At 41.3% G+C, this 20,868-nt stretch overlaps 2 long non-coding RNA genes across 2 annotated transcripts; both read right to left on the reverse strand.

The window, feature by feature from the left end:
* Positions 1 to 14,404: 14,404 nt before the first annotated feature.
* Positions 14,405 to 15,684, reverse strand: LOC145100121 (uncharacterized). The gene is made up of 3 exons (XR_013704838.1): positions 15,527 to 15,684; positions 15,256 to 15,323; positions 14,405 to 14,504 (listed from the first exon to the last, which is right to left on the reverse strand). It is a non-coding gene; the product is annotated as an uncharacterized LOC145100121 (long non-coding RNA).
* Positions 15,685 to 19,281: 3,597 nt separating this feature from the next.
* Positions 19,282 to 20,561, reverse strand: LOC145100122 (uncharacterized). Its single transcript, XR_013704839.1, has 3 exons — positions 20,404 to 20,561; positions 20,133 to 20,200; positions 19,282 to 19,381 (listed from the first exon to the last, which is right to left on the reverse strand). It is a non-coding gene; the product is annotated as an uncharacterized LOC145100122 (long non-coding RNA).
* Positions 20,562 to 20,868: the final 307 nt, after the last annotated feature.

The following is a 20,868-nucleotide window of genomic DNA, read 5'->3' on the forward strand; positions in this document are numbered from 1 at the left end:
AGAACATTTCAGTACATTACTATACTATTACATAGATATGTTTACATGATTACATTTACACGAGTACATTTACATAGATACGTTTATATAGAGACCCTGTTATAAGCATGCCTATATATGTATAGTTATATAAGTAATGTTTAAAGGACTTAGGAAGGCTATCCACCTTATTTCCTTTTCGCGCTTGAGATATGGTTTGGTGGGATATCAGGTATCCGTCCGAAGGTCGTTTAAATATTAGTTATATATCATGTGTACATATATGGACATAATAGTTCCTTTCAGTCAGTTCAGTACCTTTGGGTAGCAAAGGCATACATTCATATACTTTTACATAAATCCTATGCGATGATAGGACAGACATCACTAGGTGCTATAGCATGGAACGAGTTCAGGATCTAACTATACCAATGAATCGCAACGCATTGTGATAGTTATATTGGGTATACATGATCATAGTAATGTGGATTTTCACGACGTGCAAATATGCAGGGGTCGTGTAAGGGTCCCAAAATCCCTTTGACAGGGGAGCGTCTAGCCTGGGATCTAGCCATCACATCATGCCTTATCCCTCAAATAAGGCAATATTAGTACAGAATTAGTCACTTATTACAAATACTACAATAGTTATAAGATTACAAATAGACTTAAGGTAGTTAGTACGGTTGTAGTTATTCGATACTACACCATAGTACTATTCCATTTTCCCATTACATTCACTTCGTGAACATTCACACGACGCACGGTAATGTAGAAGCTATATTTTTGGTTAATGGTAGTCAGATTTGGGAAAATACACACTCTTACAAGAGACACACACACAGACACTAGATGCCTTGGTAGAAGGATATGTTTAGTAGGAAACATATGGTTTCCTAGGATCATTCAAAACATTTTCATACGTACAGTTCATATACATTTTCAAATACTTACTTACAAATTAAGACACTAAAATACTTATGATCTCACCAGCTTTAAAGCCGATACTCTCTTTCAAAATAACTTGTATCCTCAGGTCAACCATAGACAGGTACCGATGCAAGGTTCAGAGAAGATGGTGCGCGTTCAAGACTCATCTTTCATTTTGATTTATACTTTAGTGTCTATTATAATTTGACAGAATACACTTGTATTAAAATTATATTATTAATGCAATGGATGATGTTGTTGCTTGTTTACTACTTTTCATTGTTGTGATATTGTACATGACGTCCTCCACCCCAGAACGTTTCTGCCGTTCATGGTTTTAAGGTGTGACAGATTGGTATCAGAGCATTGTTTATAGTGAATTAAGTATATCAACCCATAAAAGATTTACTAACTATAAATACATAGGGATTAAAAATACTCTGACCAAGAGTTTATACTTTAAATAATAAAATATTTAATTAAGTATACGTGCCTGTATTCATACTAAAATCAGTGTCACTAGGGCAGTACAAAAGAATTACGATTGTTGGGCAACACAGGTGGACTTAGAGACATATAGTTAAAACTGGGAAGATATAGCCTAATCAACTATATTATCTGAGGGTTGACTAGCATGTGCCTAAGTGTAGTTGTGTGGTTGCAACAAGTCTAAAATCTTACCAACAATACCACAATGAGAACAGTAGAACATAACATTAAACTTAAAATACTATAGGAGTATTAATTTGGTGTTACTATAAGTACTTTATACTTGAGAACTAAAATAGGATCTTCATTACTAAGTTGATAGTTTCTAAGTGGATACACTAAGGCTATATGTAACTAGGATGTTATAGACGTAGAATCTGTGAAAATTTTACTTTACCCTTATTCTGTGTGAATTTGGAGTTAAGGTCACTTATTCGAAGGCCTATCCTGTTTCGATTACATATAACTGGTATGCACTTCACAAATAGTGATGTAAATAATGAAGATTTTCTAAATAATTATCTAGATAGTTCGTCTAATAATTATTTTCTTACCCCAATTCTCGCATAGATAACATGGCTGGACTCCATCCCCACGGCAACCAGTACCTTCCGAATGAGGTCATTGCTGGATGGTTTGAAGAAGAACCAGCGAATGATCACCCTATACCTGTGAATGATCACCATGATGAAGACCTTTCGGACGGTGCTAACTCCGAACCCGAGGTTGAGAACCTACCCCAGGCAGCTCCCGTTCCAATTCCTAACCCTCGTTCGACTTTTTATGGCCCGACGCCTGAGTGGGTGGAATGTTTGGAAACATGGATCCAAGGACAAGATCGGCCCATGCCATTTAATGGTGACCGGAGCTTTTATGACCTAAGCAATGGGGGCTCAGCAGACAGAATCTTGCCAATCTTGGTCCGCAGAGTGGCCCGAAATGATATTCAAGGCAGGACAGCCCTACATCAGATCACCGAAGTTGTCGCCGATGCGAGAATGCATACCCTCCGCACCATTCGTCTAGAAGATGCTCGTGAGAGATCTCAGAGAGACCATGAAACCCTATTACAAGCACTGGCTGAATCACAAGCCGAAGTCATAGAACTCCGCGTACGCCAGAGGGGGTATGAAAGACGCCTACTTGATGTGGAACGCCAACTGGCTGAACTGAGAGTTCACCAGAGGGATGACCGTCGCCAGTAGTAGATGCTTTACTTTATTTTCCTTGTTAGAAAGGAATTGTTTTCTATCTATGCCCGATGTGACATTTTCTATGAAACTATCTTGTATTGTAAGTACTTTAGTTAGGTATTTATTCTGTCAAGAACTATCTCCTCTGGATATGATGTAAGACCTTTTACAAGGTCATTTTCCCGAACTTTTATGTCATGAATATCAAAGATATTGACAGTCGGCTAACTTCTGTGTCATTTTTTATTCAAGTACTCTTATCATACTTTCATTGGAGTCTATCTGAAACATGCTTTAGTCAAGGCATTGGAATATAGTAATCTAGCTCCAGAGACCTTTCCAAGTCTCTTTTAGTGGTTGAATCATGTTACTTACCAACCAATGATACCTCGGCTTGAACGACAAACGTCTTGAGACCATTCTATGAACTCACTTCCACTCAGTACTAGGACTGCATCATAGGGATGTAGGTCAAACCTTCGCGAACACACTTCCATTCCGTGCTAGGACTGCATCATAGGGATGTAGGTCAAACTTTCGAGAACATACTCTTAGTATTTTCTTGAGCAATCGAAGTACATCTAGGGTCAACCAGAATCGCTCACAAAATCCTTATCTTTCGTGTTTCAGAATCATGTCGTCATCTGGAAACAATCAGCCGAGCCACGAAACCCTTATCCTTCATATCGACGCCGCTACATTACAAGCTGCAGTAGCAGCTGCTGTGACAACTTTCCTTATACACATCAACTCCGGAAACACAAGCAAGATTGGCAAAGGAGTCGAAAATTCTGATGGCGGTACCAAACCGGGAAACCAACAAATGGAAACAGTCATGGACTTGCAAAGGCGTAAGATTGAAAAGAAGAGACGATATCGTCAAGCCCAAAAGGAGCGCAAGAGAGCCCAAAGACTTGCCATGCCACAACAACAAGTGGCAACTCCTGCAGAATGCTTTAGGAAGCAATTTCCAAGGTGGAGTAATGAGGAAGGCACTCGTGTCCACATAACACTGGCTAAACACCGCACTCCCGCCACCAATGCTAGTACTAGCCAGTTATGCCACCAATGCGGTGAGATAGGGAGCTTCAAGAAGGATGGCCTTATAGCAAAGAACTCTGGCGCAGACAGGAAGATTCTTAGGATCACAGCTGCAGGAGAACCTGCTTCGGAACCGCGTTAATGTAATTTAGGCGTTTCGTTGTAACAGACTTATAAACTATCCAGAACTAGTGCAACTAGAGTCTTACCTTTTACGAGATCCTGTCGGTATAGGGATGCTCGTGCTGCGTATACTTGTCTTTTGTAGTATACCTCATTCGCAGAAATGGTCTTGTAGTAAGTCTAAAGTATTGTAACTCTGTTGATGGTTGCACGGTTGTGTTTGTCTGTAACGCCTTATGTTCAAATCTAATGTCTTTAATTTTCCTTATGATTCCGACATTATCATACAACTAGGTTCGATTTGATCCGCACCATACCAGCTTCATACGTACATCTCTTTCTTCGAGATCGCCTTTCCAGCGAAGCTGTCATATCAGAACACCGAAGTACTCATGCATGGAGTACCTCATAGTTCTTTTCCTTTCCGAAGAAATCCCTGCAGTATCACTCGTGCAGTACGTCAAGTTCAATCCAAAGATTCATACGGTTGATCTATCACTGAAGAATGTATACATAGGGTGATATATAATCAAGGTTCTACAGGTTTAGAATTGAGGATTCCACTTTAACTTCTTTGTCCTCGATGGGATGTAAGCATAAAGAAGAATCAGTTATTTGACTACCTTTTCAATCTTAATTATATACGAATCGTATACACGAGATTGTGATCGTTGAACCATGTAGGAATTCTAATATGAAATTCAGGACAGAGACTGCCCAAGACTACGAGTAATCGCATTGGCATGTGAACAAACTTAGAACCTAGTATGACTCCTATAACCAGATCGCCCTACAGTCTAAACACCTACGGAGATACAAGAATAGCCCGGACAACTTAGCGAACTACATAGAAATAGAATTGGAAGACTAGGCTTCTCACCCTGGAGAACTCCGGTCTTATTCTTCCAGAGATCGATGGATTGCATCGTATGTACCTCGGCTATTGAGGACTCCATCAAGATTTCCATTAGAAATCGTTATATCTGCCTCGCATAGATGAACTGGTTGAGCAAACGCAAGGAAAGAATTACTTTTAGAAATGGACCTAAAATCTGAATATCACCAGTTCAATTGTTAAGAGAAGGATGTCCTGAAGACTACCCTCCGAACTCGATGCGGACACTTCGAGTCCGTAGTGATACCCCTCGGATAGGACCAATACGCCCGAAGCATTCATGAGTTTAATGAATAGGGTCCGTCTTTCTTACTTGGATCAGTTCGTCATTTCTCCATGTAATGATTTACTTATGTACCCTTGTAGTAAGAAGAAACCCATGGAAACATTACCTTCAGAGGAACTTTCGTGAAGTTCTCTAAGTACGAGTTTTGAAATTGAAGAGTCAGATTCCTAAGACACACTATTAGTGATGTGGGAATTTTTTAGTACTCTTTCAATTTGTCAAAACCGTTGAGAATTTGTCGACACCATAGACGTCCACAAAAATTCGCCAAATTCTAGGTCTTACAGACCTACTGTCATAGTTCATCCAGAACTCCTTGCAAATCACAGAGACCCTTACGACTTTGACCCAACAGAGAGTGGCCCTCGACTGGGAAGATAAGCAATATAAAGGAACCTTTGGAATTCCAAGTGAGAGACCAAATTCTTTAGGAAGTCTCACTCTGGGAATGGCTTGATACGCTTCGTAACACGTGGACAGCTAAATCCAAGATAATTAGGACCTCCGAGATTCTTACCAAAATCGGTCCTGTATCTCACAAACTAGAACTGCTCCGCGAACTCAGTAACGTACCTTTTACCCTTCGCGTCTCAATCTTGATACCGTACCTTTCCGTTAGGACTCTTGTAAGTCCACTCGACGAGATCCACACCTTCGTATTAGAACCGTAATGACCCTCAACTGAGAGGTCAAGCGAACGAAGCAACGCCGTCGCCCGTTAGTGAAGGTTCGTTGGGATACCAATCGAGGACCCGAATTCACTTATGAGTGCGAGAGCCAATCGATTAGGAAGTTTCCACCTCACAACTCGCTCATTCCTACCTACTTCCTTTCATAGATTCTAATTTCGGGACGAAATTCCCTCTAACAGGGGGATGATGTGACAACCCGAAATTTCCATTATGTACAAACCATATCAAGTCAGTAGAAGATTAGAACAGTTGCAGTAAATTTCCAGACTTTTGGTATAAGTTTGAGTATTTCAGGTTTACAATTAAGGAGATATCAGGAGAGTGGATGCACTAGGGTATTGTGCAACTCTGTTATTCCAAAACTCTATGATATTAGAGTTCATTGCGTGAATAAAATATTTTTTGCCAAAAATCCCAGGACTATATATAGGATTCTGAGCCATATTTATTCATTAGTTCCATTTCCAACTAGAGAAAAGCCGAATTCTCTCTCAAGGATCTTCAGACTTTCGTCCCGGAAAGTGAGTACTTCTATCTAGTGGTATTGTAAAGCTTCTTATGTGCTTAAAACACTAGAATTCATAGGAAAACATAAGGATTAAAGAGTTTACGGCCCAAGAACATCTTGGACCGTAAACCCTTCTTTAGGGGTCAAATGATGCCCTAGTCCCTTCCTATTGCAATGAAACTAGTTTAGACTTGTACCCTAATGTGTTTAGGACTAGAAAACACCCTTAGAACACCAAGAGTAAGGTGTTCATGGCCCAAGAAGTTCCAGGGCCGTGAACTCCAAACAATAGGGCCAAAAGGTGCTTTAAACTCTCCTTAAGCCTTGGACACTAGCCTAGATTTATTCCTAGTTAAGTTAGGAACTTGAAAACACCAAAAACACCCTTTCCATGGGAGATTACGGCCGTAATCTCCAAGGGGTTTGGTCCCAAGGCCGTGAACTCCTAAAAAGGAGTTATATGATGCCCTAAACTCTTCCAAAGACCATGTCATTAAGTAGAAATGCTTCTTAGGGTCTTATAGAGCCTCAAACATCAATTGGTCATGTAAGTATGAGCTTACGACCGTAAACTCATGATTTTACGACCGTAAACTCATTAGTTGGTGACATTAGGGCCGTGAACTCCATTATGGAGTTTTCCTTGAACCCTACACACAATAGCTTTTCCCTACAACACTTAGATGCAATCCTAGAGGCTAATAACACTTGATAAAGGTGTTTAGCATGTCCTAGGGTGTCTTGACTTGTTTATTAGTTGTTTATAGACTAATTTGATACATATATGTGATATTATATGTTAACTAGGATCATAGAGTGTGTTCAAGACTTCACTTGACACCTAGCAATCCTACGTCTTCAATTCATTCGTACCACTCACTACAGGTGAGTTCATACCCCTTAATCAATGTTTTAAATGTTTTTAAATGTTTTATGGGGGGGATAAAAGTAGAATCATGCTAGTTATTATATCAATCACACGTGATTAATAAGCGACATTCAAATGATTTACTACTCATTAGCTGTTTTACCAAACAGTTTCCTTCAAATGATTTTCATAAACATTTTATATGTTTAAAACTCCTTATTAAACTGTTCATTTTACTCTGTATGTTTCATTTCAAACTCATTTACAATTGTGTTTCAAACAAATGTTTCTTTATACTTAAACTGTTTTATCAAACCCATGCTTTCAACCCGTGTTATAGATTGACATCAAGTCGATCTTTTCTTAGATAATAATTATGTTCAAAGGTTTTACAAAACTTAATTTATGCTTTTATATTGTCAATTGCATGCTTATATATGTATAGTTATATAATAAATGTTTAAAGGACTTAGGAAGGTTATCCACACTTCATGGGGAGTGTGCGGCTGGCCGCACACCCTGGCCGCACACACACAAATATGGTGTATATTGACCATACACTCTCTTGTATAGCCATATACCCCTTTATATACAATCATATATGGTTGTAACACTTCAATATAAGTGTTTTCTAGTCCCTAAGGTGGTCCCAATTCAATAATTAGTTGTTATAAGCCCAAATTGTATTCATATATGCGTAATTATATGTTAAATAGGATTCGTTTGCGCTCAAGACTCCAATTGACACCCAACAATCTTATATCGATCTTTCATTCGAGATTACTCACTACAGGTGAGTTCATACCCCTTAATTAACCTTTAAATGTTTTTAAGTGCTTTTATAGAGGGGGGGGGGAATACAAGTTGAATCATACTAGTTATTATATCAATCACATGTGATTTATAACTATCAAACAAATGGATTTACTATATTTTTAACTGTTTTGTCAACAAAATTAATTCAAAATGATTATGAAACTCTTTTTGTAACATCCGGATTTCCAGGTATATTATTTTATTTATTTAATTTTGGAGTTTGTGGAGGAACTCGGCGAGTTGGAGCCAAGACTCGCCGAGTAGGGTCGCGGATGTTCATCCGGGTTCACGTCCGAACTCGGCGAGTCCATGCTGTTTAATGAAACCCTAATCCCCCGGGTTTGGAGCCTATTTAAGGGCACTTATAGCCTCCCATTGCAGCTACCAGTCCCTTGAGAGAACCCTAAGTGAGCCAAATCGCTGTGAGGAAGAAGAAGTCACTTTTGATCCTTGTTCCTTTGGTTTAGCAAGAAGGAGGTCACCAAGAGCAAAGAGGAGGTGCGATTCTAGCAGTTCCAGAGTTCAGAGACTTCGTTTTGAGGTAATAGTTCGAACCTCATTCAGTTTTGGTGTTGATCATTAGAGTTAGGGTTTTCTAACCCCTTTGGAGAGTGATTATGTGGAGCAAATGGTCCCTCTTCGAGTTTGTGCCTTGGATCTGGACTCAAAGAGGTCCAGAGACCTTAACCCTTGGAGCTTTATGAATCAGTTTGGGGTTATTGGACTTAGGTTGCCATTTTTGGGACTAAATATCCTTTTGATGCCTTGTTGTTGTTATACAAGCATCAAGTTTCAGACTTTACGTGACATTCATGCTCGGGAAGGCCAGATCTATGGTTTAGGGAAACAGATCTGACCTCAGGAGGCCAGGAGAGTTTGTGCATGGCATGAACTCGCCGAGTTGTTCTTGGGACTCGGCGAGTAGGGTTAGGGTTTCACGTAAATTGCTCAGTGAGTAGACTTGCCGAGTTGGGGGATGACTCAGCGAGTCAGAAGGGGGTTAGAGGACTGGAGTTCAAGGCGATACTCGCCGAGTTGTTCTTGAGACTCGACGAGTTGAGTCGAGGTGGCCCCGCGATTCATACCTGGTATGACTCGTCGAGCATAGGGAGGGACTCGGCGTGCCAAGCGGGACAAAGTGTTAGAGAACATGTGTGAACTCTCCGAGTCACCAGGGTGCACTCGGCGAGTAGGGTCAAAGTGTGACCATTGACTTTTATTGACTTTTAGGGTTTGGTCAACAATGGAGTACTTGTGTCGAGAGGGGGGTAAAATAGTCTTTTACCCTTCCAAGGGTGCCAATGGCAGGTTAAGTCTAGTCTCGACAGTTATATTTATAAGAGTATTTACTTTATGTGAATAGGCGGAGACTAGGCAATATTTCTACCGAATCAGAGATTTACCGAGACGCCTGAGGTGAGTCTTCTCACTATACTTTACCTTGAGTAGGTAATTGGAGTTATGTGATACATTGTTTGTATGCTATATTTGTGTTATGTGTTGCGCTGCATTATTCTATGTGATTTATGCTGTGCATGTTTACAGAGTTAGAACCAGAAGGTTCACAGAGATAGAACCTGAGGATTCACAGAGTTTGGGTGCACGGACCCACATAATTATAGCCTCGAGTGGCTAATATGTGTTATATATGGTATTTTGGGGAACTCACTAAGCTTTGTGATTACAGTGTTTCGTGTTATGTGTTTCAGGTACTAGTGAGGATCGCGGGAAGGCGCCGACTTGATCAGTACACACACCGGATTTTTATGTTATGAGATCTTGGGATTGATATATGTTATGAATTCAGTATTAAACAATGATGTTTTTATAAATAATGAATGAATTATGTTTTTATAAAATGTGAAGAAATTGTATTGAAATTTACGGTGTTACAAGTTGGTATCAGAGACTTGGTTTGAGGGATTCGAGTACACCTTCGGGCGTATTTGAACTCAAACTGAGGATTTGAGAAATATTTTCAAAAGAGAACCAAGTTTTCTAAAAAGAGTAAAGGATTTTTGGAAAACACAGAGCAGAGTTGTGTGTACGATCAGTCAGCGCCCGAACGGTGATTTCCCAAAATACCCTTATGTTATGTGCTTATGAGATTGATATGATGTATTCTCGTGCTAGAGTGGGCTAGGTATTCCTATTAGGACTAGAGTGGCCTGATTTGTGATGCCTTAGCCTAGGGGGAGGTGAGCTGCTATGAGATGTTTGAGAGTGAGTAGGTAGCAGTGAGGAGCTTATGAGAGATCTGTTAGAGAGTGGATTATGCATAATAGAGTACTTGGGACTTGGGATCCTACGAGGAGGACTTGGGGTGTATGCTGACGCGGTGTGGACGGTAGTATTGGGCCCGTACTACTGAAAACACCGGGACGGTTTACAGTTCAAGTAAGAATCTTCGGGATGCCAGGGATCAAGGAGGGATGAGTTATCGAGTGCGAGTATGCTCGAGTGAGTTTCTAATTTATCGTATGTTGTATTTCATAGGTAGATCATGGTGAGGACACGTCATGCGCCAGAGAGCAGCGAGACTAGTGATGAGGAGATCCGCCGGATCATCCATGAGGAGGTGGCTGCGGCCATCAGGGAAGAGATACCAGAGATGTTCGGGTCTATTAAGACCATGCTGATTGAGACTTTTGACGAGCGTTATGCCGCTCTTTCTGAGGCTGCTGTTGCAGCGGCCACCATAGCCGTCGCTGCTGCTAGGCTGCAAGGGGGTGACTCGTTGTTGTTCAGGGAGTTCAGCAACATGAAGCCACCAGAGTTTAATGGGACGCAGGATCCGATTGCAGCGATGAGATGGGTATCTGACATTGAGGGGTGTTTCTATACATGCTCGTGCCCGGAGCACTTGAGGGTTCGGTTTGTGCTGAACCAGCTTCGCCTGGGGGCAAAGGACTGGTGGAAGTTCGCGATAACACACTATTCTCCAGCAGAGCTTGCTGCGGTGACCTGGGATAGGTTCACCGCCATGTTTCATGATGAATACGTTCCCTCGGTGGAACGGGATCAGTTAGCACATGAGTTTTTGACCCTCAAGCAGGGTACGGAGTCTCTTACGGTTATTACCAGGATGTTTCATGAGAGGGCGATGTTCTGCCCTGAACACGTGTCTACTGAGCAGGCACGTATGAGCCGTTATTTGAGTATTTTGAGGAGAGATATTCGGGAGTTCGTGGCGAACTCCTCGTACCGGACATTTTCCGAGCTTCAGGCAAATGCCCGGAAGAGGGGGATCAAGCTAGAGACTCAGGCTAGGGAGGAGGCGAAGTCTCAGGGGAGAGATCGGCAACCGACACAGTCCCAGCCGGCAGCCAAGCGGGCCAAGCCCACTGATTCCAGAGCAGGGAGCCAGAAGGGCCACACTTTTGGAAAGTGTGGAAAGGGTCATGATGGAGTTTGTAGAGCTGGATCTTGCTACAAGTGTGGAAAGGAGGGGCATATGGCCAAGGACTGCCCCAAGGGGTTTGCAGTGTGTTTTCACTGCAACCAGACCGGACACCAGAAGGCCGAGTGTCCGCTACTGCGAGGGTCAGCACAAGGAGCTTCTCAGGGGTCTGCCCTGCTGCTGTTAGAGCTTCTGATAGTCGGCCGGTGAAGACCGAGACGCCGAAGGCTCAGGGGAGAGCCTTCCAGTTGACTGCGGAAGAGGTCCACGCAGCGCCTGATGTCGTGGCTGGTATGTATTCTTTCATGTATTTATTTTAATGTTTGAGATTTTGTGCTTATATTATGATATGCATAGGTACTTTTCTTGTGAGTTCTGTACCTGCTTTGGTGTTATTTGACTCGGGTGCGAGTCGATCTTTTATATCGTTGGCCTTTAGTCAGCACATCAGTATTAGTCGAGAGGCGTTGAGTCGACCTCTGAGAGTCTCCATCGCCGACGAGAGAGCAGTGTATGCAACGGAGGTGATTCGAGGATGTGTACTCGAGATTTTCGGTGTAGAGTTTCCTATTGATTTGGTCCCGATTGCGATGGGAGACGTCTGTGTCATCGTAGGCATGGATTGGTTGAGCAGATTTAGAGTAGTTATCGATTGCGAGCGGCAGCTGGTGACTATACGAGACCCAAGTGGGGGAGTTCTTACGGTGTACAACAAGGGTACCCGTCCCGATTCAACGTTTTGTTCGGCTGCTAGAGCGAGGCAGAGTCTACAGCAAGGCTGTAGTGGTTTTGTAGCGTATGTTATGGATACGAGATTTGGTGCAGGGAGGTCGAGTACGGTTGAGGAGGTTCTGATAGTGCGTGAATTCCCGAATGTCTTTCCCGAAGAGTTACCGGGTGTGCCTCCCGAGAGGCAGGTTGAGTTTCACATTGATTTGATTCCAGGGGCAGCACCTATTGCCAAGGCGCCCTATCGCCTTGCACCTCCAGAGATGTAGGAGTTATCCTCGTAGCTTCAGGAGCTGCTGGGGAAGGGGTTTATACGGCCGAGTGGCTCGCCGTGGGGAGCACCGATCCTTTTTGTGAAGAAAAAGGATGGTTCGCACCGAATGTGCATAGATTATCGAGAGCTGAACAAATTAACGGTCAAGAACCGTTATTGATGAGATTAAAACTTAATCTTAAAGATCGATTAGATCTTAAACAGGTAAATAATGATTAAACAGTAAGAACACAAAAATAAAGAACAAGTCAAGAATGAATCAAACGTGTCGAATGATTATAAAATAAACCCTCAGAAGAGCTCGATCAAGAACATCAACTGTAGAGGGTTGGAGGTTTACAAGAACGATAAAGAAATCTGTAATACTATCGTAATAATCGTTATTCTCTAAAATCGTTAACCTAATATGCATGCAAGCATATACTTATATAATAAACCTAGCAAGCTCACGGTTGGACAGGCCCAAAACCGGAGCACAAAATAAATGGACTAACAGCCGAGCCCAATGACGCAACACATAGATGAATCTTCGACCCAACAATCTCCCCCTTTGCGTCAATTGGAGCGAGATCTTTACTTGTTACTTGGGCCAGCAGCAGCACCAGGTACCTTCTTCTTCACGGTCTCGAACAGACGAGAGATAAGAGCCAGTATCGTCTGCCTGAATCTGATGTACCATTGGATCATGTCATTGAAGTACTTGACATCGTCTGCTGCATTCTCTTTACACCTTCGGATGATTGATAGCACGTGCTCTAGACAAGCAGTGGTGTAAAGATGTTTGTCAGCTAACGCAAAGAGACATTTCTGTCCTTCTGCTCTAGTGAACATGACCGAATTACGTCTCGGGTCGATCTTGCCCATTTGCATTTGATTGAGATCACTGGCCGATCCCACAGGAGCTATCTTCGGTTTCTTCTTAAAGACTGTGGCTACCTCCTGATCCATTATAGCAACCTCCATGATGTAACAGACTAACATCCTTTTGAGATGGTCTATAATTGGACCATATTTGGCTTCATTCGTCAAAAGGATGTTATGCAAAACAATCCAATCATGAGGATTTAGATTCGGTAGATCTGCCAGGGATATAAGATGTCCAGTTCTTGCAGACCCTCGAATCACCTTGAACCGAACATGGATGAATCTTCCTTCGGTATAAGGCTTCAAAACCCGAACGTTCACTATCTTCTGGGCGCTCCATGTTTGATACTGAGGACGAGCAGCCTTCAGATAGAATTCGATCAGCTCCCTATCAACCTCTGGATTAGGATGAGGGACTTCAAAAATATTGGAGAAGGCGTGGAAGATAAACGCCTTTCGAGTCAACGGCATGTCGAACTGCGAATCGACAGAATTATAGCAGTCGAAGGAGATCACCGGATCGAGCCATAGGATGCTAGGAGTATCTATGGCCTCCTTAATCATTCACTCCCGATTCCAGGCAGGGAAGAGAGTCTTCCTGCTCTCGAGGAGATCGTGGGCTTCTTTCTTCTTGCGTTCGGCTTCTTCAACCTCTCGCGCCACACGAATGTAGTCATCATCAACATTGCGACTGTTTTTGCGCTTCAACATGTCCGCAATGGTTTCTTTATCTTCATCTTCATCTTCTTCCTCAGCTATGTTTTTCCCTTTATCCTTCACACCCGAACCCGAAGCTTGACCAGTCGGAGGTGGTTCGGTTGTGTGAGTAGTTGTTGAGGAAGGAGGTGGTTTTGATCCGGACTTCGTCCCTTCTCCCCCTTGTTTCGTATCGGACACGAAACTAGGTAAGCCTTCGATTTTGCTGAGAAGGTCCATGGCAGGAGTAAGTTTTTCAGCAAGGGTTCGCCTCACCGAATGATTAAGAATCGGATCGTGTGCTTCCAGGATGTTAGATAGGGCATCGTGTACATCCGAAACACAAGTTTTTATAACCTCCCGTTCGGATCGAAGAGCTTCAAGCTGTTGTTGAGAGTTTGAAAGTTGAGTGCTCTTGACCTTAAGGGCGGTGGTTTTGTGTGACATCCCCATTTTCACGGCCAGAAAAGACCGATGTTGTTTATGCTTTATAAAAATCAGAGTACTTCATTTTATAAAAATGTTGCGGAATTTGTTCCCAGAAAAACATGGTAAATACGTTATTAAAACATTTTCGAAGAAACGTATTTATTTCATTTTAAAACGTTTGGGATGTCATCGTTAATACAGAAACATAAGCATAAACAGAACTTACAATTATTTACACTAGTGATCTACATCTCTTTAAATCTCTCAGTGTAATGTCACTTCATATCAACACCTGTGATATAAATAAACTGAGTGGGTCAGGTTGGGAAACCTGGTGAGTACATAGGGTTTTCAACCCACAATAATATAATTATTATGTTTAAACAATCAAACAATCAACCCAATTACCCATCCCCATTATCTTCTTTATTCTTAAGGATCTACCCTAAGAATCAGCTATTTCTCATTCATTCATTCCTAAGGATCATCCTAAGGAAACAACATGAAGTCCATTGTTGCCAATGACACATTGGTCAAGCGCAGCTGCTAATATTGTCACTTAGGCTCAGCTGCCAGAATTAGGACATTTTCTATGAGGCGCTTCTGCCGGTATTGACCTTTAAACACTACTGTCATGGTCATAAGGCTCCCTATTAGGCGCAGCTGCCGATACTATCCTTATAGCGCAGCTGCTAGGACGTTTACCGTAGATCTAAATCATCTACGGGTTGTGGCGCAGCTGCCAGTGCTCATCTATAGGGTACTAGGTCCACTGCTGCCAATGTATACCTATAGGGCACTAGGTCCGTACTACTAATGTTCCTCTATTTCAGCTTTTATCCATCATCATTCATATACCCATGTTTTACCCAACATATTTTGTAGATATAAAATACTTTATACAGTTTACATCATTTAAAACATGTATACAAATCTTTCACCAGCATAGACAACAAGTATTCAGACAATATGCACACATAACACGTAATTTATATTAAAATACTTCATATCTATGTGTAAGATGAAAGAGACCATGCACTCACCTGATTAGGTGGTGATTCCGAACTCAGACAGCACTTCGTTATCTCAAAACAATTTTCCTCGACAAAACCTAGTATCAATACCACTAGGGTTTAGTTTTTAACGTTAACCACGACTAATTAATAGTCTAGCTATTATTACTATTATATAAGCGTTAAATAACACTCAATATAACTCATAATAATAGCCCAAATAATTATTTTAAGGTCCTAATAATGTTACTATAATTAAATAAAATCTATATTAAATATAGTATAGGCGTAGCTCACTTACATCGAGTTTTTATTAAAAACCGGGCTTCGCTGGAGCAGCGTTTCCAAGCCGAAAGCTTTTCTTCTCGGAGCCGTCGGGCGCTCCGGGGCTTTCTTCTCGTGCTAGGGAGGTTCCGTAGACTTGGGAGGGGTTTAGGGAGGCTAGAGAGAAGTTAGAGAGAGAAAGAGAGGCTTATGGTGTGAAGAAAATATGAGGAGTTTACCCTTGTATTTATAGGAGTTTTATAGTAAAGTAGTCTCTAAGCTTCATCCGTAACTTTTGCATACGAGCTCCATTTTTGTCTGTCTTTTTACCGTTGAGTTCCTATTAGTGAGATCTTCAACTTTCATTTAGACCTCGTTGGCTAATTCTCATTCTATCTCGGATTTACAAAACTGTATCGAATTCGCAACGCTCGAAAAGTAGGGACTAAGCTTCGTCCATAAATTTCGCATACGAGTTCCGTTTTTGTCTGTCTTTTTACCATTGAGTTCCTATTAATGAGATCTTCAACTCTCATTTAGACCTCGTTGGCTAATTCTCATTCTATCTCGTATTTACAAAACTGTATCGAATTCGCCGCGCTCGAAAAGTAGGGACTAAGCTTCGTCCATAACTTTCGCATACGAGCTCCATTTTTGTCTGTCTTTTTACCGTTGAGTTCCTATTAATGAGATCTTCAACTCTCATTTAGACCTCGTTGGCTAATTCTCATTCTATCTCGGATTTACAAAACTGTATCGAATTCGCCGCGCTCGAAAAGTAGGGACTAAGCTTCGTCCATAACTTTCGCATACGAGCTCCATTATCGACGTTCTTTATATCCACGCGTTGGTATTTACGAGTACTACAACTTTCATTTAGATCCCGTCGGCTAAAAATCGACCGATCTAAAATTCAGATTTCGGGCTGTGCACTGCTATGCTAAATCTTAGAAAAATCATAACTTCCTCATACGAAGTCAGATTTGGGCGTTCTTTTTATCCATTTTCTTAGTTTAATATATTCTACGACTTTCGTTTAGATCGCTAAGGCTAAATCTCTCTCTATCGTAAATTCACTATTTACGCTTCCCGGTATCGTGCCGGTTCCGTCGCGAAACTTCAACGGGTCATAACTTCTTCGTTATAACTCGGTTTTCGGCATTCTTTATATGTACGAAAACCTTGTAACATACTCTACAACTTGGTTAAGATTATTTATTCTAAATAATCTTTTGTCGAAAAGTCGTTTTCGACCCCTATTGCCTCTAATTTGACTAGCCCATATTTGCGGGCGTTACAATTATCTCCCCCTTAGGATGATTACGTCCCGGAATCATCAACGAAACAGGGTCGTATAATGACTCCATACGTCATCTCTTCATCCTAGGTAATAATTATAACTTCTACATTCCTTTGATTCTATCTCTTAAACTCATTGACTGTAAGAGTACTCGATCGTGCACCTGCTCTCTACCTCAGGTTAGACTCCAAATTATGACCTTCAAGTCACAATCTCGATCCTTGCTAGATACGGACTTGAGATAAGTTCTTTTATTACTACTATAGATCGATGTGTCATATTCTAATGACCTATCATCGTATGTTGCAACACTTAGACTTAGGTCTCTTAGAGTTAAATTCTAAAACAGACTATGCCTTCCTTCATGTTCTAATGTGATATAATCACACTTTAACATTAGGCATTTCTAGCCACCAACTTCTTTAACAACGAGTGTGATACTTCTATTGATCGCTTTGATTTCAACCGTTTGGTTTAAGTCAGACGCTACATCAAACTTGGTTCTCTGAACCACACAACATACTCATCGTAGTCGGACTCGATTCGATATGACCACTAGGGTCGGAATATCAACAATCTTCTTAGTCATTACCGAAACGATGGTAACAACACACTTGAATAAAACGAAATCAATTACTAGCTTCTTGGTAACCTTGTGACTTTCCCTGATCCAAGTGTGAGTCCTGTGCTTCCGGTAGTATAGGCCTCTACTACCATCCACACCTACTCATACCCGTCCCAAGTATTGTCTCGCAGTTTTCCAAGTCACCATACAAGAAAATCACATAACAGTTTAACACATCAAATATCAAAACGAAGGTTTTATATTATTCCTTAAAATGTTTACATAGGTGTTCAAGTTCACCCTAAACTATGCCCCTAACAGGCTACATCGCGAGGTACTATCTACATGATTACTCCATAACTCGATCCTTGGATGTCAAGCGTTAACTCCTGAATCTTCGCATTGTCATCTGCTTCGTCAAGGATCATTTGAAATGTTCTCGCCTTTTGCTTTGGCGGCACATATGGCTTTGTAGCCCCCTCTCTCTTTGGGTAGTCTTGCTTTCCTTTTTGGAACTTGAAGATCCTTCAAACTTCCGCTTCTCTCCTGACTTATCTTTTTCTAGACCCTTTTCTCTTACCTGGGCCTCTACGTTCTTAGCTGCCCTAACAACTGTTTTCAAGGTAGTTGCCATTTTGACCATTGGGCCAAAGTCAGTGGGCAGTCCGTTAGCAAACCTATCAATCTTGGAGAGTTTAGAAGGCACCAAGTAGGGGAATAGCTTCATCCTCTTGGTGAATGCGGTGGCATACTCATCAACACTCATCTTCCCTTTCTTCAGGTTCTGAAACTCGTTGTTTAGGTCTATCAGATCTATCTCCGAGCAGTACTGCATTTTCAACTGTTCCAAGAACTCTTCCCATGACATCCTTAAGGCTTCTCCTCGTGGCATCGTATCTGCCAATAGCTTCCACCAGCTCAAGACTCCAGTTTTCAGTTGTCTTACGGCGAAGACATTCTTCTGTTTCTCGCTACAGTCGCAGCTCTCAAACACCATTTCCATCTCGGAGATCCAATCCATAATCTCAACAGGTTTTGGGCTTCCTGAGAGACTTGGTGGTTTCGCACCCAAGAAATTCTTGTACATTCGCCCATCCTTGTCGTTTCTCCTCTCCAGGCCATCTTGAGTCCCTACTTGACTCACTTGGCGACTGTAGTTCCCTTCCTCCGATTGCTCGGGAATCAGCTCGGGTTGCTCATTGGGCATAGTAGGTTCGTCCCTATTCGACATCCTCCTCATTTCTTCCCTTTATTCAGTTCGCATAGCCCGAATCATGGCTTGAACTCTAGCCATCGTGACTGGCTCAGGTGTAACTTCTTCTACAACAGGTATTTGCTAAACCACTAGGGGTTGGTTCCTATCCTCATTTGCATTCACGTTTCCGCTACGGGTCCTTGCCATCTTGATCTATACACCGAATAAGGTGAATCTAGACCTTTACTTAGGATTGACGTTTAAATCATCCTTATCACTCCGAAACGTTTACATGCTAGTTCTAATATCGTAGTCGTACGTTTAGAATCCTAAACATATAAGGTTTCCAGATCCGGTCGGCAACAGACCATAGATCCGAATAAATAACAGCATATAAGGCATAAAGCATTTAGCACATAAAAGTATTTTAGGCATAATTCCTAAAATAAGCTAGTGCTCACACCTCACAATCATCGCTTAGCATTCTAAGTTTAAGTCTAGAAATAAATCCATATTCCTAGTTCGCTTAAACTAATGCTCTGATACCAACTGTGACATCCCCATTTTCACGGCCAGAAAAGACCGATGTTGTTTATGCTTTATAAAAATCAGAGTACTTCATTTTATAAAAATGTTGCGGAATTTGTTCCCAGAAAAACATGGTAAATACGTTATTAAAACATTTTCGAAGAAACGTATTTATTTCATTTTAAAACGTTTGGGATGTCATCGTTAATACAGAAACATAAGCATAAACAGAACTTACAATTATTTACACTAGTGATCTACATCTCTTTAAATCTCTCAGTGTAATGTCACTTCATATCAACACCTGTGATATAAATAAACTGAGTGGGTCAGGTTGGGAAACCTGGTGAGTACATAGGGTTTTCAACCCACAATAATATAATTATTATGTTTAAACAATCAAACAATCAACCCAATTACCCATCCCCATTATCTTCTTTATTCTTAAGGATCTACCCTAAGAATCAGCTATTTCTCATTCATTCATTCCTAAGGATCATCCTAAGGAAACAACATGAAGTCCATTGTTGCCAATGACACATTGGTCAAGCGCAGCTGCTAATATTGTCACTTAGGCTCAGCTGCCAGAATTAGGACATTTTCTATGAGGCGCTTCTGCCGGTATTGACCTTTAAACACTACTGTCATGGTCATAAGGCTCCCTATTAGGCGCAGCTGCCGATACTATCCTTATAGCGCAGCTGCTAGGACGTTTACCGTAGATCTAAATCATCTACGGGTTGTGGCGCAGCTGCCAGTGCTCATCTATAGGGTACTAGGTCCACTGCTGCCAATGTATACCTATAGGGCACTAGGTCCGTACTACTAATGTTCCTCTATTTCAGCTTTTATCCATCATCATTCATATACCCATGTTTTACCCAACATATTTTGTAGATATAAAATACTTTATACAGTTTACATCATTTAAAACATGTATACAAATCTTTCACCAGCATAGACAACAAGTATTCAGACAATATGCACACATAACACGTAATTTATATTAAAATACTTCATATCTATGTGTAAGATGAAAGAGACCATGCACTCACCTGATTAGGTGGTGATTCCGAACTCAGACAGCACTTCGTTATCTCAAAACAATTTTCCTCGACAAAACCTAGTATCAATACCACTAGGGTTTAGTTTTTAACGTTAACCACGACTAATTAATAGTCTAGCTATTATTACTATTATATAAGCGTTAAATAACACTCAATATAACTCATAATAATAGCCCAAATAATTATTTTAAGGTCCTAATAATGTTACTATAATTAAATAAAATCTATATTAAATATAGTATAGGCGTAGCTCACTTACATCGAGTTTTTATTAAAAACCGGGCTTCGCTGGAGCAGCGTTTCCAAGCCGAAAGCTTTTCTTCTCGGAGCCGTCGGGCGCTCCGGGGCTTTCTTCTCGTGCTAGGGAGGTTCCGTAGACTTGGGAGGGGTTTAGGGAGGCTAGAGAGAAGTTAGAGAGAGAAAGAGAGGCTTATGGTGTGAAGAAAATATGAGGAGTTTACCCTTGTATTTATAGGAGTTTTATAGTAAAGTAGTCTCTAAGCTTCATCCGTAACTTTTGCATACGAGCTCCATTTTTGTCTGTCTTTTTACCGTTGAGTTCCTATTAGTGAGATCTTCAACTTTCATTTAGACCTCGTTGGCTAATTCTCATTCTATCTCGGATTTACAAAACTGTATCGAATTCGCAACGCTCGAAAAGTAGGGACTAAGCTTCGTCCATAAATTTCGCATACGAGTTCCGTTTTTGTCTGTCTTTTTACCA

Source organism: Lactuca serriola, chromosome 4, assembly GCF_051521515.1.
Source record: "Lactuca serriola cultivar US96UC23 chromosome 4, Lser_US96UC23_V15, whole genome shotgun sequence".
Taxonomy (NCBI): Eukaryota; Viridiplantae; Streptophyta; class Magnoliopsida; order Asterales; family Asteraceae; genus Lactuca; species Lactuca serriola.